Below are 17082 nucleotides of genomic sequence, written 5' to 3'. Positions count from 1 at the left end.
GGTGCCTGCTGGGCCTAGAGACCCAAGCTACTCCTCACTGATGAGGCCCAACAAGGCCGAAACATGTATGGGGATGCTTGTGGTCTCGTGCAGAAGGGATGTGACCTAGCAGTTGGGGCTGGACTGCCCCTTTTGGGGTGAGACCAAGCCTGATTTGCATATGGTCTTTCCCCTTCTGTAATGGCTTGGCAGGCGAAGAACGATGGTCTGGAGGGTTGCCCAGAGCAATGTCAGTGGTTAAGATTCATTCTAAACCTTTCAGCCATCACCTCTTTGTTTTTGCTTTGTCACCCCAAGTGGGAAGGGTATGCCCAGATGTGGGTCCCGTGCCTGCTGGGCCTAGAGACCCAAGATACTCCTCACTGATGAGGCCCAACAAGGCCGAAACATGTTTTGGGATGCTTGTGGTCTCGTGCAGAAGGGATGTGACCTAGCAGTTCGGGCTGGACTGCCCCTTTTTGGGGTGGGACCAAGCCTGATTTGCATATGGTCTTTCCCCTTCTGTAATGGCTTGGCAGGCGAAGAACGATGGTCTGGAGGGTTGCCCAGAGCAATGCCAGTGGTTAGGATTCATTCTAAACCTTCCAGCCATCACCTCTTTGTTTTTGCTTTGTCACCCCGAGTGGGACAGGTATGCTCAGACGTGGGTCCCGTGCCTGCTGGGCCTAGAGACCCAAGCTACTCCTCACTGATGAGGCCCAACAAGGCTGAAACATGTTTGGGGATGCTTGTGGTCTCGTGCAGAAGGGATGTGACCTAGCAGTTCGAGCTGGACTGCCCCTTTTTGGGGTGGGACCAAGCCTGATTTGCATATGGTCTTTCCCCTTCTGTAATGGCTTGGCAGGTGAAGAACGATGGTCTGGAAGGTTGCCCAGAGCAATGCCAGTGGTTAAGATTCATTCTAAACCTTCCAGCCATCACCTCTTTGTTTTTGCTTTGTCACCCTGAGTGGGACGGGTATGCCCAGACGTGGGTCCCGTGCCTGCTGGGCCTAGAGACCCAAGCTACTGCTCACTGATGAGGCCCAACAAGGCCAAAACATGTTCGGGGATGCTTGTGGTCTCGTGCAGAAGGGATGTGACCTAGCAGTTCGGGCTGTACTGCCCCTTTTTGGGGTGGGACCAAGCCTGATTTTCATATGGTCTTTCCCCTTCTGTAATGGCTTGGCAGGTGAAGAACGATGGTCTGGAGGGTTGCCCAGAGCAATGCCAGTGGTTAAGATTCATTCTAAACCTTCCAGCCATCCCCTCTTTGTTTTTGCTTTGTCACCCCGAGTGAGACGGGTATGCCCAGACGTGGGTCCCGTGCCTTCTGGGCCTAGAGACTCAAGCTACTCCTCACGGATGAGGCCCAACAAGGCCGAAACATGTTTGGGGATGCTTCTGGTCTCGTGCAGAAGGGATGTGACCTAGCAGTTCGGGCTGGACTGCCCCTTTTGGGGTGGGACCAAGCCTGATTTGCATATGGTCTTTCCCCTTCTGTAATGGCTTGGCAGGCGAAGAACAATGGTCTGGAGGGCTGCCCAGAGCAATGCCAGTGGTTAAGATTCATTCTAAACCTTCCAGCCATCACCTCTTTGTTTTTGCTTTGTCACCCCGAGTGCGACGGATATGCCCAGACGTGGGTCCCGTGCCTGCTGGGCCTAGAGACCCAAGCTACTCCTCACTGATGAGGCCCAACAAGGCCGAAACATGTATGGGGATGCTTGTGGTCTCATGCAGAAGGGATGTGAACTAGCAGTTGGGGCTGGACTGCCCCTTTTGGGGTGGGACCAAGCCTGATTTGCATATGGTCTTTCCACTTCTGTAATGGCTTGGCAGGCGAAGAACGATGGTCTGGAGGGTTGCCCAGAGCAATGCCAGTGGTTAAGATTCATTCTAAACCTTCCAGCCATCACCTCTTTGTTTTTGCTTTGTCACCCCGAGTGGGACGGGTATGCCCAGACGTGGGTCCCATGCCTACTGGGCCTAGAGACCCAAGCTACTCCTCACTGATGAGGCCCAACAAGGCCTAAACATGTTTGGGGATGCTTGTGGTCTTGTGCAGAAGGGATGTGACCTAGCAGTTCGGGCTGGACTGCCCCTTTTGGGGTGGGACCAAGCCTGATTTGCATATGATCTTTCCCCTTCTGTAATGGATTGGCAGGCGAAGAACGATGGTCTGGTGGGTTGCCCAGAGCAATGCCAGTGGTTAAGATTCATTCTAAACCTTCCAGCCATCATCTCTTTGTTTTGCTTTGTCACCCCGAGTGGGACAGGTATGCCCAGACGTGGGTCCCGTGCCTGCTGGGCCTAGAGACCCAAGCTAATCCTCACTGATGAGGCCCAACAAGGCTGAAACATGTTTGGGGATGCTTGTGGTCTCGTGCAGAAGGGATGTGACCTGGCAGTTCGGGCTGGACTGCCCCTTTTGGGGTGGGACCAAGCCTGATTTGCATATGGTCTTTCCCCTTCTGTAATGGCTTGGCAGGTGAAGAACGATGGTCTGGAGGGTTGCCCAGAGCAATGCCAGTGGTTAAGATTCATTCTAAACCTTCCAGCCATCACTTCTTTGTTTTTGCTTTGTCACCCCGAGTGGGACGGGTATGCCCAGACGTGGGTCCCGTGCCTGCTGGGCCTAGAGACCCAAGCTACTCCTCACTGATGAGGCCCAACAAGGCCGAAACATGTTAGGGGACGCTTCTGGTCTAGTGCAGAAGGGATGTGACCTAGCAGTTCGGGCTGGACTGCCCCTTTTGGGGTGGGACCAAGCCTGATTTGCATATATTCTTTCCCCTTCTGTAATGGCTTGGCAGGCGAAGAACTATGGTCTGGAGGGCTGCCCAGAGCAATGCCAGTGGTTAAGATTCATTCTAAACCTTCCAGCCATCACCTATTTGTTTTTGCTTTGTCACCCCGAGTGGGACGAATATGCCCAGACGTGGGTCCCATGCCTACTGGGCCTAGAGACCCAAGCTACTCCTCACTGATGAGGCCCAACAAGGCCCAAACATGTTTGGGGATGCTTGTGGTCTTGTGCAGAAGGGATGTGACCTAGCAGTTCGGGCTGGACTGCCCCTTTTGGGGTGGGACCAAGCCTGATTTGCATATGATCTTTCCCCTTCTGTAATGGCTTGGCAGGCGAAGAACGATGGTCTGGAGGGTTGTCCTGAGCAATGCCAGCGGTTAAGATTAATTCTAAACCTTCCAGCCATCATCTCTTTGTTTTTGCTTTGTCACCCCGAGTGGGACAGGTATGCCCAGACGTGGGTCCCGTGCCTGCTGGGCCTAGAGACCCAAGCTACTCCTCACTGATGAGGCCCAACAAGGCTGAAACATGTTTGGGGATGCTTGTGGTCTCGTGCAGAAGGGATGTGACCTGGCAGTTCGGGCTGGACTGCCCCTTTTGGGGTGGGACCAAGCCTGATTTGCATATGGTCTTTCCCCTTCTGTAATGGCTTGGCAGGCGAAGAACGATGGTCTGAAGGGTTGCCCAGAGCAATGCCAGTGATTAAGATTCATTCTAAACCTTCCAGCCATCACCTCTTTGTTTTTGCTTTGTCACCCTGAGTGGGACGGGTATGCCCAGACGTGGGTCCCGTGCCTGCTGGGCCTAGAGACCCAAGCTACTCCTCACTGATGAGGCCCAACAAGGCCAAAACATGTTCGGGGATGCTTGTGGTCTCGTGCAGAAGGGATGTGACCTAGCAGTTCGGGCTGTACTGCCCCTTTTTGGGGTGGGACCAAGCCTGATTTGCATATGGTCTTTCCCCTTCTGTAATGGCTTGGCAGGTGAAGAACGATGGTCTGGAAGGTTGCCCAGAGCAATGCCAGTGGTTAAGATTCATTCTAAACCTTCCAGCCATCACCTCTTTGTTTTTGCTTTGTCACCCTGAGTGGGACGGGTATGCCCAGACGTGGGTCCCGTGCCTGCTGGGCCTAGAGACCCAAGCTACTCCTCACTGATGAGGCCCAACAAGGCCAAAACATGTTCAGGGATGCTTGTGGTCTCGTGCAGAAGGTATGTGACCTAGCAGCTCGGGCTAGACTGCCCCTTTTGGGGTGGGACCAAGCCTGATTTGCATATGGTCTTTCCTCCTTCTGTAATGGCTTGGCAGGCTAAGAACGATGGTCTGGAGGGTTGCCCAGAGCAATGCCAGTGGTTAAGATTCATTCTAAACCTTCCAGCCATCACCTCTTTGTTTTTGCTTTGTCACCCCGAGTGGGACGGGTATGCCCAGACGTGGGTCCCATGCCTGCTGGGCCTAGAGACCCAAGCTACTCCTCACTGATGAGGCCCAACAAGGCCGAAACATGTTTGGGGATGCTTGTGGTCTTGTGCAGAAGGGATGTGACCTAGCAGTTCGGGCTGGAATGCCCCTTTTGGGGTGGGACCAAGCCTGATTTGCATATGATCTTTCCCCTTCTGTAATGGCTTGGCAGGCGAAGAACGATGGTCTGGAGGGTTGTCCTGAGCAATGCCAGTGGTTAAGATTCATTCTAAACCTTCCAGCCATCATCTCTTTGTTTTTGCTTTGTCACACCGAGTGGGACAGGTATGCCCAGAAGTGGGTCCCGTTCCTGCTGGGCCTAGAGACCCAAGCTACTCCTCACTGATGAGGCCCAACAAGGCCGAAACATGTTTGGGGATGCTTGTGGTCTCGTGCAGAAGGGATGTGACCTAGCAGTTTGGGCTGGACTGCTCCTTTTGGGGTGGGTGAAGCCTGATTTGCATATGGTGTTTCCCCTTCTGTAATGGCTTGGCTGGCGAAGAATGATGGTCTGGAGGGTTGCCCAGAGCAATGTCAGTGGTTAAGATTCATTCTAAACCTTTCAGCCATCACCTCTTTGTTTTTGCTTTGTCACCCCAAGTGGGAAGGGAATGCCCAGATGTGGGTCCCGTGCCTGCTGGGCCTAGAGACCCAAGATACTCCTTACTGATGAGGCCCAACAAGGCCGAAACATGTTTGGGGATGCTTGTGGTCTCGTGCAGAAGGGATGTGACCTAGCAGTTCGGGCTGGACTGCCCCTTTTGGGGTGGGACCAAGCCTGATTTGCATATGGTCTTTCCCCTTCTGTAATGGCTTGGGCGGCAAAGAACGATGGTCTGGAGGGTTGCCCAGAGCAATGCCAGTGGTTAAGATTCATTCTAAACCTTCCAGACATCACCTCTTTGTTTTTGCTTTGTCACCCCGAGTGGGACGGGTATGCCCAGACGTGGGTCCCCTGCCTGCTGGGCCTAGAGACCCAAGCTACTCCTCACTGATGAGGCCCAACAAGGCCGAAACATGTTTGGGGTGCTTGTGGTCTCGTGCAGAAGGGATGTGACCTAGCAGTTCGGGCTGGACTGCCCCTTTTGGGGTGGGACCAAGCCTGATTTGCATATGGTCTTTCCCTTTCTGTAATGGCTTGGCAGGCGAAGAACGATGGTCTGGAGGGTTGCCCAGAGCAATGCCAGTGGTTAAGATTAATTCTAAACCTTCCAGCCATCACCTCTTTGCTTTTGCTTGGTCACCCCGAGTGGGACGGGTATGCCCAGACGTGGGTCCCGTGCCTGCTGGGCCTAGAGACCCAAGCTACTCCTCACTGATGAGGCCCAACAAGGCCGAAACATGTATGGGGATGCTTGTGGTCTCGTGCAGAAGGGATGTGACCTAGCAGTTGGGGCTGGACTGCCCCTTTTGGGGTGAGACCAAGCCTGATTTGCATATGGTCTTTCCCCTTCTGTAATGGCTTGGCAGGCGAAGAACGATGGTCTGGAGGGTTGCCCAGAGCAATGTCAGTGGTTAAGATTCATTCTAAACCTTTCAGCCATCACCTCTTTGTTTTTGCTTTGTCACCCCAAGTGGGAAGGGTATGCCCAGATGTGGGTCCCGCGCCTGCTGGGCCTAGAGACCCAAGATACTCCTCACTGATGAGGCCCAACAAGGCCAAAACATGTTCGGGGATGCTTGTGGTCTTGTGCAGAAGGTATGTGACCTAGCAGTTCTGGCTGGACTGCCCCTTTTGGGGTGGGACCAAGCCTGATTTGCATATGGTGTTTCCTCCTTCTGTAATGGCTTGGCAGGCTAAGAACGATGGTCTGGAGGGTTGCCCAGAGCAATGCCAGTGGTTAAGATTCATTCTAAACCTTCCAGCCATCACCTCTTTTTTGTTTTGCTTTGTCACCCCGAGTGGGACGGGTATGCCCAGACGTGGGTCCCGTGCCTGCTGGGCCTAGAGACCCAAGCTACTCCTCACCGATGAGGCCCAACAAGGCCGAAACATGTTTGGGGTGCTTGTGGTCTCGTGCAGAAGGGATGTGACCTAGCAGTTCGGGCTGGACTGCCCCTTTTGGGGTGGGACCAAGCCTGATTTGCATATGGTCTTTCCCCTTCTGTAATGGCTTGGGCGGCAAAGAACGATGGTCCGGAGGGTTGCCCAGAGCAATGCCAGTGGTTAAGATTAATTCTAAACCTTCCCGACATCACCTCTTTGTTTTTGCTTTGTCACCCCAAGTGGTAAGGGAATGCCCAGATGTGGGTCCCGTGCCTGCTGGGCCTAGAGACCCAAGATACTCCTTACTGATGAGGCCCAACAAGGCCGAAACATGTCTGGGGATGCTTGTGGTCTCGTGCAGAAGGGATGTGACCTAGCAGTTCGGGCTGGACTGCCCCTTTTGGGGTGGGACCAAGCCTGATTTGCATATGGTCTTTCCCCTTCTCTAATGGCTTGGGCGGCAAAGAACGATGGTCTGGAGGGTTGCCCAGAGCAATGCCAGTGGTTAAGATTAATTGTAAACCTTCCAGCCATCACCTCTTTGCTTTTGCTTTGTCACCCCGAGTGGGACGGGTATGCCCAGACGTGGGTCCCGTGCCTGCTGGGCCTAGAGACCCAAGCTACTCCTCACTGATGAGGCCCAACAAGGCCGAAACATGTATGGGGATGCTTGTGGTCTCGTGCAGAAGGGATGTGACCTAGCGGTTCGGGCTGGACTGCCCCTTTTTGGGGTGGGACCAAGCCTGATTTGCATATGGTCTTTCCCCTTCTGTAATGGCTTGGCAGGCGAAGAACGATGGTCTGGAGGGTTGCCCAGAGCAATGCCAGTGGTTAAGATTCATTCTAAACCTTCCAGCCATCACCTCTTTGTTTTTGCTTTGTCACCCCGAGTGGGACAGGTATGCTCAGACGTGGGTCCCGTGCCTGCTGGGCCTAGAGACCCAAGCTACTCCTCACTGATGAGGCCCAACAAGGTTGAAACATGTTTGGGGATGCTTGTGGTCTCGTGCAGAAGGTATGTAACCTAGCAGCTCGGGCTGGACTGCCCCTTTTGGGGTGGGACCAAGCCTGATTTGCATATGGTGTTTCCTCCTTCTGTAATGGCTTGGCAGGCTAAGAACGATGGTCTGGAGGGTTGCCCAGAGCAATGCCAGTGGTTAAGATTCATTCTAAACCTTCCAGCCATCACCTCTTTTTTTTTTTGCTTTGTCACCCCGAGTGGGACGGGTATGCCCAGACGTGGGTCCCGTGCCTGCTGGGCCTAGAGACCCAAGCTACTCCTCACTGATGAGGCCCAACAAGGCTGAAACATGTATGGGGATGCTTGTGGTCTCGTGCAGAAGGGATGTGACCTAGCAGTTGGGGCTGGACTGCCCCTTTTGGGGTGGGACCAAGCCTGATTTGCATATGGTCTTTCCCCTTCTGTAATGGCTTGGCAGGCGAAGAACAATGGTCTGGAGGGTTGCCCAGAGCAATGCCAGTGGTTAAGATTCATTCTAAACCTTCCAGCCATCACCTCTTTGTTTTTGCTTTGTCACCCCTAGTGGGACGGGTATGCCCAGACGTGGGTCCAATGCCTGCTGGGCCTAGAGACCCAAGCTACTCCTCGCTGATGAGGCCCAACAAGGCCGAAACATGTTTGGGGATGCTTGTGGTCTTGTGCAGAAGGGATGTGACCTAGCAGTTCGGGCTGGACTGCCCCTTTTGGGGTGGGACCAAGCCTGATTTGCATATGATCTTTCCCCTTCTGGAATGGCTTGGCAGGCGAAGAACGATGGTCTGGAGGGTTGCCCCGAGCAATGCCAGTGGTTAAGATTCATTCTAAACCTTCCAGCCATCATCTCTTTTTTTTGCTTTGTCACCCGAGTGGGACAGGTATGCCCAGACGTGGGTCCCGTGCCTGCTGGGCCTAGAGACCCAAGCTACTCCTCACTGATGAGGCCCAACAAGGCTGAAACATGTTTGGGGATGCTTGTGGTCTCGTGCAGAAGGGATGTGACCTGGCAGTTCGGGCTGGACTGCCCCTTTTGGGGTGGGACCAAGCCTGATTTGCATATGGTCTTTCCCCTTCTGTAATGGCTTGGCAGGCGAAGAACGATGGTCTGGAGGGTTGCCCAGAGCAATGCCAGTGGTTAAGATTCATTCTAAACCTTCCAGCCATCACCTCTTTGTTTTTGCTTTGTCACCCCCAGTGGTACGGGTATGCCCAGACGTTGGTCCCGTGCCTGCTGGGCCTAGAGACCCAAGCTACTCCTCACTGATGAGGCCAAACAAGGCCGAATCATGTTTGGGGATGCTTGTGGTCTCGTGCAGAAGGGATGTGACCTAGCAGTTCGGGCTGGACTGCCCCTTTTTGGGGTGGGATTAAGCCTGATTTGCATATGGTCTTTCCCCTTCTGTAATGGCTTGGCAGGTGAAGAACGATGGTCTGGAAAGATTCATTCTAAACCTTGCAGCCATCACCTCTTTGTTTTTGCTTTGTCACCCTGAGTGGGACGGGTATGCCCAGACGTGGGTCCCGTGCCTGCTGGGCCTAGAGACCCAAGCTACTCCTCATTGATGAGGCCCAACAAGGCCAAAACATGTTCGGGGATGCTTGTGGTCTCGTGCAGAAGGGATGTGACCTAGCAGTTCGGGCTGGACTGCCCCTTTTTGGGGTGGGACCAAGCCTGATTAGCATATGGTCTTTCCCCTTCTGTAATGGCTTGGCAGGTGAAGAACGATGGTCTGGAAGGTTGCCCAGAGCAATGCCAGTGGTTAAGATTCATTCTAAACCTTCCAGCCATCACCTCTTTGTTTTTGCTTTGTCACCCTGAGTGGGATGGGTATGCCCAGACGTGGGTCCCGTGCCTGCTGGGCCTAGAGACCCAAGCTACTCCTCACTGATGAGGCCCAACAAGGCCGAAACATGTTTGGGGTGCTTGTGGTCTCGTGCAGAAGGGATGTGACCTAGCAGTTCGGGCTGGACTGCCCCTTTTGGGGTGGGACCAAGCCTGATTTGCATATGATCTTTCCCCTTCTGTAATGGCTTGGCAGGCGAAGAACGATGGTCTGGAGGGTTGCCCAGAGCAAAGCCAGTGGTTAAGATTCATTCTAAACCTTCCAGCCATCACCTCTTTGTTTTTGCTTTGTCACACCGAGTGGGACAGGTATGCCCAGATGTGGGTCCCGTTCCTGCTGGGCCTAGAGACCCAAGCTACTCCTCACTGATGAGGCCCAACAAGGCCGAAACATGTTTGGGGATGCTTGTGGTCTCGTGCAGAAGGGATGTGACCTAGCAGTTTGGGCTGGACTGCTCCTTTTGGGGTGGGACGAAGCCTGATTTGCATATGGTCTTTCCCCTTCTGTAATGGCTTGGCAGGCGAAGAACGATGGTCTGGAGGGTTGCCCAGAGCAATGTCAGTGGTTAAGATTCATTCTAAACCTTTCAGCCATCACCTCTTTGTTTTTGCTTTGTCACCCCAAGTGGGAAGGGTATGCCCAGATGTGGGTCCCGTGCCTGCTGGGCCTAGAGACCCAAGCTACTCCTCACTGATGAGGCCCAACAAGGCCAAAACATGTTCGGGGATGCTTGTGGTCTCGTGCAGAAGGTATGTGACCTAGCAGCTCGGGCTGGACTGCCCCTTTTGGGGTGGGACCAAGCCTGATTTGAATATGGTCATTCCTCCTTCTGTAATGGCTTGGCAGGCTAAGAACGATGGTCTGGAGGGTTGCCCAGAGCAATGCCAGTGGTTAAGATTCATTCTAAACCTTCCAGCCATCACCTCTTTTTTTTTTGCTTTGTCACCCCGAGTGGGACAGGTATGCCCAGACGTGGGTCCCGTGCCTGCTGGGCCTAGAGACCCAAGCTACTCCTCACTGATGAGGCCCAACAAGGCCGAAACATGTTTGGGGTGCTTGTGGTCTCGTGCAGAAGGGATGTGACCTAGCAGTTCGGGCTGGACTGCCCCTTTTGGGGTGGGACCAAGCATGATTTGCATATGGTCTTTCCCCTTCTGTAATGGCTTGGAAAGCGAAGAACGATGGTCTGGAGGGTTGCCCAGAGCAATGCTAGTGGTTAAGATTCATTCTAAACCTTCCCGCCATCACCTCTTTGTTTTTGCTTTGTCACCCCGAGTGGGACGGGTATGCCCAGATGTGGGTCCCGTGCCTGCTGGGCCTAGAGACCCAAGCTACTCCTCACTGATGAGGCCCAACAAGGCCGAAACATGTTTGGGGATGCTTGTGGTCTTGTGCAGAAGGTATGTGACCTAGCAGTTCGGGCTGGACTGCCCCTTTTGGGGTGGGACCAAGCCTGATTTGCATATGATCTTTCCCCTTCTGTAATGGCTTGGCAGGCGAAGAACGATGGTCTGGAGGGTTGCCCAGAGCAAAGCCAGTGGTTAAGATTCATTCTAAACCTTCCAGCCATCATCTCTTTGTTTTTGCTTTGTCACACCGAGTGGGACAGGTATGCCCAGATGTGGGTCCCGTTCCTGCTGGGCCTAGAGACCCAAGCTACTCCTCACTGATGAGACCCAACAAGGCCGAAACATGTTTGGGGATGCTTGTGGTCTCGTGCAGAAGGGATGTGACCTAGCAGTTTGGGCTGGACTGCTCCTTTTGGGGTGGGACGAAGCCTGATTTGCATATGGTCTTTCCCCTTCTGTAATGGCTTGGCAGGCGAAGAACGATGGTCTGGAGGGTTGCCCAGAGCAATGTCAGTGGTTAAGATTCATTCTAAACCTTTCAGCCATCACCTCTTTGTTTTTGCTTTTTCACCCCAAGTGGGAAGGGTATGCCCAGATGTGGGTCCCGTGCCTGCTGGGCCTAGAGACCCAAGCTACTCCTCACTGATGAGGCCCAATAAGGCCGAAACATGTTTGGGGTGCTTGTGGTCTCGTGCAAAAGGGATGTGACCTAGCAGTTCGGGCTGGACTGCCCCTTTTGGGGTGGGACCAAGCCTGATTTGCATATGATGTTTCCCCTTCTGTAATGGCTTGGCAGGCGAAGAACGATGGTCTGGAGGGTTGTCCTGAGCAATGCCAGTGGTTAAGATTAATTCTAAACCTTCCAGCCATCATCTCTTTGTTTTTGCTTTGTCACACCGAGTGGGACAGGTATGCCCAGACGTGGGTCCCGTTCCTGCTGGGCCTAGAGACCCAAGCTACTCCTCACTGATGAGGCCCAACAAGGCCGAAACATGTTTGGGGATGCTTGTGGTCTCGTGCAGAAGGGATGTGACCTAGCAGTTTGGGCTGGACTGCTCCTTTTGGGGTGGGTGAAGCCTGATTTGCATATGGTCTTTCCCCTTCTGTAATGGCTTGGCTGGCGAAGAATGATGGTCTGGAGGGTTGCCCAGAGCAATGTCAGTGGTTAAGATTCATTCTAAACCTTTCAGCCATCACCTCTTTGTTTTTGCTTTGTCACCCCAAGTGGGAAGGGTATGCCCAGATGTGGGTCCCGTGCCTGCTGGGCCTAGAGACCCAAGATACTCCTTACTGATGAGGCCCAACAAGGCCGAAACATGTTTGGGGATGCTTGTGGTCTCGTGCAGAAGGGATGTGACCTAGCAGTTCGGGCTGGACTGCCCCTTTTGGGGTGGGATCAAGCCTGATTTGCATATGGTCTTTCCCCTTCTGTAATGGCTTGGGCGGCAAAGAACGATGGTCTGGAGGGTTGCCCAGAGCAATGCCAGTGGTTAAGATTCATTCTAAACCTTACAGACATCACCTCTTTGTTTTTGCTTTGTCACCCCGAGTGGGACGGGTATGCCCAGACGTGGGTCCCGTGCCTGCTGGGCCTAGAGACCCAAGCTACTCCTCACTGATGAGGCCCAACAAGGCCGAAACATGTTTGGGGTGCTTGTGGTCTTGTGCAGAAGGGATGTGACCTAGCAGTTCGGGCTGGACTGCCCCTTTTGGGGTGGGACCAAGCCTGATTTGCATATGGTCTTTCCCCTTCTGTAATGGCTTGGGCGGCAAAGAACAATGGTCTGGAGGGTTGCCCAGAGCAATGCCAGTGGTTAAGATTAATTCTAAACCTTCCAGCCATCACCTCTTTGCTTTTGCTTTGTCACCCCGAGTGGGACGGGTATGCCCAGACGTGGGTCCCGTGCCTGCTGGGCCTAGAGACCCAAGCTACTCCTCACTGATGAGGCCCAACAAGGCCGAAACATGTATGGGGATGCTTATGATCTCGTGCAGAAGGGATGTGACCTAGCAGTTGGGGCTGGACTGCCCCTTTTGGGGTGGGACCAAGCCTGATTTGCCTATGGTCTTTCCCCTTCTGTAATGGCTTGGCAGGCGAAGAACGATGGTCTGGAGGGTTGCCCAGAGCAATGCCAGTGGTTAAGATTCATTCTAAACCTTCCAGCCATCACCTCTTTGTTTTTGCTTTGTCACCCCGAGTGGGACGGGTATGCCCAGACGTGGGTCCCATGCCTGCTGGGCCTAGAGACCCAAGCTACTCCTCGCTGATGAGGCCCAACAAGGCCGAAACATGTTTGGGGATGCTTGTGGTCTTGTGCAGAAGGGATGTGACCTAGCAGTTCGGGCTGGACTGCCCCTTTTGGGGTGGGACCAAGCCTGATTTGCATATGGTGTTTCCCCTTCTGTAATGGCTTGGCTGGCGAAGAATGATGGTCTGGAGGGTTGCCCAGAGCAATGTCAGTGGTTAAGATTCATTCTAAACCTTTCAGCCATCACCTCTTTGTTTTTGCTTTGTCACCCCAAGTGGGAAGGGTTTGCCCAGATGTGGGTCCCGTGCCTGCTGGGCCTAGAGACCCAAGATACTCCTTACTGATGAGGCCCAACAAGGCCGAAACATGTTTGGGGATGCTTGTGGTCTCGTGCAGAAGGGATGCGACCTAGCAGTTCGGGCTGGACTGCCCCTTTTGGGGTGGGACCAAGCCTGATTTGCATATGGTCTTTCCCCTTCTGTAATGGCTTGGGCGGCAAAGAACGATGGTCTGGAGGGTTGCCCAGAGCAATGCCAGTGGTTAAGATTCATTCTAAACCTTCCAGACATCACCTCTTTGTTTTTGCTTTGTCACCCCGAGTGGGACGGGTATGCCCAGACGTGGGTCCCGTGCCTGCTGGGCCTAGAGACCCAAGCTACTCCTCACTGATGAGGCCCAACAAGGCCGAAACATGTATGGGGATGCTTGTGGTCTCGTGCAGAAGGGATGTGACCTAGCAGTTGGGGCTGGACTGCCCCTTTTGGGGTGGGACCAAGCCTGATTTGCATATGGTCTTTCCCCTTCTGTAATGGCTTGGCAGGCGAAGAACGATGGTCTGGAGGGTTGCCCAGAGCAATGTCAGTGGTTAAGATTCATTCTAAACCTTTCAGCCATCACCTGTTTGTTTTTGCTTTGTCACCCCAAGTGGGAAGGGTATGCCCAGATGTGGGTCCCGTGCCTGCTGGGCCTAGAGACCCAAGATACTCCTCACTGATGAGGCCCAACAAGGCCGAAACATGTTTTGGGATGCTTGTGGTCTCGTGCAGAAGGGATGTGACCTAGCAGTTCGGGCTAGACTGCCCCTTTTTGGGGTGGGACCAAGCCTGATTTGCATATGGTCTTTCCCCTTCTTTAATGGCTTGGCAGGCGAAGAACGATGGTCTGGAGGGTTGCCCAGAGCAATGCCAGTGGTTAAGATTCATTCTAAACCTTCCAGCCATCACCTCTTTGTTTTTGCGCTGTCACCCCGAGTGGGACAGGTATGCCCAGACGTGGGTCCCGTGCCTGCTGGGCCTAGAGACCCAAGCTACTCCTCACTGATGAGGCCCAACAAGGCTGAAACATGTTTGGGGATGCTTGTGGTCTCGTGCAGAAGGGATGTGACCTAGCAGTTCGGGCTGGACTGCCCCTTTTTGGGGTGGGACCAAGCCTGATTTGCATATGGTCTTTCCCCTTCTGTAATTGCTTGGCAGGTGAAGAACGATGGTCTGGAAGGTTGCCCAGAGCAATGCCAGCGGTTAAGATTCATTCTAAACCTTCCAGCCATCACCTCTTTGTTTTTGCTTTGTCACCCTGAGTGGGACGGGTATGCCCAGACGTGGGTCCCGTGCCTGCTGGGCCTAGAGACCCAAGCTACTCCTCACTGATGAGGCCCAACAAGGCCAAAACATGTTCGGGGATGCTTGTGGTCTAGTGCAGAAGGTATGTGACCTAGCAGCTCGGGTGGACTGCCCCTTTTGGGGTGGGACCAAGCCTGATTTGCATATGGTCTTTCCTCCTTCTGTAATGGCTTGGCAGGCTAAGAACGATGGTCTGGAGGGTTTCCCAGAGCAATGCCAGTGGTTAATATTCATTCTAAACCTTCCAGCCATCACCTCTTTTTTTTTTTGCTTTGTCACCCCGAGTGGGACGGGTATGCCCAGACGTGGGTCCCGTGCCTGCTGGGCCTAGAGACCCAAGCTACTCCTCACTGATGAGGCCCAACAAGGCCGAAACATGTTTGGGGTGCTTGTGGTCTCGTGCAGAAGGGATGTGACCGAGCAGTTCGGGCTGGACTGCCCCTTTTGGGGTGGGACCAAGCCTGATTTGCATATGGTCTTTCCCCTTCTGTAATGGCTTGGGCGGCAAAGAACGATGGTCTGGAGGGATGCCCAGAGCAATGCCAGTGGTTTAGATTCATTCTAAACCTTCCAGACATCACCTCTTTGTTTTTGCTTTGTCACCCCGAGTGGGACGGGTATGCCCAGACGTGGGTCCCGTGCCTGCTGGGCCTAGAGACCCAAGCTACTTCTCACTGATGAGGCCCAACAAGGCCGAAACATGTTTGGGGTGCTTGTGGTCTCGTGCAGAAGGGATGTGACCTAGCAGTTCGGGCTGGACTGCCCCTTTTGGGGTGGGACCAAGCCTGATTTGCATATGGTCTTTCCCCTTCTGTAATGGCTTGGCAGGCGAAGAACGATGGTCTGGAGGGTTGCCCAGAGCAATGCCAGTGGTTAAGATAAATTCTAAACCTTCCAGCCATCACCTCTTTGCTTTTGCTTTGTCACCCCGAGTGGGACGGGTATGCCCAGACGTGGGTCCCGTGCCTGCTGGGCATAGAGACCCAAGCTACTCCTCACTGATGAGGCCCAACAAGGCCGAAACATGTATGGGGATGCTTGTGGTCTTGTGCAGAAGGGATGTGACCTAGCAGTTCGGGCTGGACTGCCCCTTTTGGGGTGGGACCAAGCCTGATTTGCATATGATCTTTCCCCTTCTGTAATGGCTTGGCAGGCGAAGAACGATGGTCTGGAGGGTTGCCCCGAGCAATGCCAGTGGTTAAGATTCATTCTAAACCTTCCAGCCATCATCTCTTTTTTTTTGCTTTGTCACCCGAGTGGGACAGGTATGCCCAGATGTGGGTCCCGTGCCTGCTGGGCCTAGAGACCCAAGCTACTCCTCACTGATGAGGCCCAACAAGGCTGAAACATGTTTGGGGATGCTTGTGGTCTCGTGCAGAAGGGATGTGACCTGGCAGTTCGGGCTGGACTGCCCCTATTGGGGTGGGACCAAGCCTGATTTGCATATGGTCTTTCCCCTTCTGTAATAGCTTGGCAGGCGAAGAACGATGGTCTGGAGTTTTGCCCAGAGCAATGCCAGTCGTTAAGATTCATTCTAAACCTTCCAGCCATCACCTCTTTGTTTTTGCATTGTCACCCCCAGTGATACGGGTATGCCCAGACGTGGGTCCCGTGCCTGCTGGGCCTAGAGACCCAAGCTACTCCTCACTGATGAGGCCCAACAAGGCCGAAACATGTTTGGGGATGCTTGTGGTCTCCTGCAGAAGGGATGTGACCTAGCAGTTTGGGCTGGACTGCTCCTTTTGGGGTGGGACGAAGCCTGATTTGCATATGGTCTTTCACCTTCTGTAATGACTTGGCAGGCGAAGAACGATGGTCTGGAGGGTTGCCCAGAGCAATGTCAGTGGTTAAGATTCATTCTAAACCTTTCAGCCATCACCTCTTTGTTTTTGCTTTGTCACCCCAAGTGGGAAGGGTATGCCCAGATGTGGGTCCCGTGCCTGCTGGGCCTAGAGACCCAAGATACTCCTCACTGATGAGGCCCAACAAGGCCGAAACATGTTTGGGGATGCTTGTGGTCTCGTGCAGAAGGGATGTGACCTAGCAGTTCGGGCTGGACTGCCCCTTTTTGGGGTGGGACCAAGCCTGATTTGCATATGGTCTTTCCCCTTCTGTAATGGCTTGGCAGGTGAAGAACGATGGTCTGGAAAGATTCATTCTAAACCTTCCAGCCATCACCTCTTTGTTTTTGCTTTGTCACCCTGAGTGGGACGGGTATGCCCAGACGTGGGTCCCGTGCCTGCTGGGCCTAGAGACCCAAGCTACTCCTCACTGATGAGGCCCAACAAGGCCAAAATATGTTCGGGGATGCTTGTGGTCTCGTGCAGAAGGGATGTGACCTAGCAGTTCGGGCTGGACTGCCCCTTTTTGGGGTGGGACCAAGCCTGATTTGCATATGGTCTTTCCCCTTCTGTAATGGCTTGGCAGGTGAAGAACGATGGTCTGGAAGGTTGCCCAGAGCAATGCCAGTGGTTAAGATTCATTCTAAACCTTCCAGCCATCACCTCTTTGTTTTTGCTTTGTCACCCTGAGTGGGATGGGTATGCCCAGACGTGGGTCCCGTGCCTGCTGGGCCTAGAGACCCAAGCTACTCCTCACTGATGAGGCCCAACAAGGCCAAAACATGTTCGGGGATGCTTGTGGTCTCGTGCAGAAGGTATGTGACCTATTAGCTCGGGCTGGACTGCCCCTTTTGGGGTGGGACCAAGCCTGATTTGCATATGGTCTTTCCTCCTTCTGTAATGGCTTGGCAGGCTAAGAACGATGGTCTGGAGGGTTGCCCAGAGCA

Source organism: Ambystoma mexicanum, chromosome 2q (genome assembly GCF_040938575.1).
Source record: "Ambystoma mexicanum isolate Mex_15411 chromosome 2q, UKY_AmexF1_1, whole genome shotgun sequence".
NCBI classification, from domain to species: Eukaryota; Metazoa; Chordata; class Amphibia; order Caudata; family Ambystomatidae; genus Ambystoma; species Ambystoma mexicanum.
Note: the sequence above shows the minus strand (reverse complement) of the source record.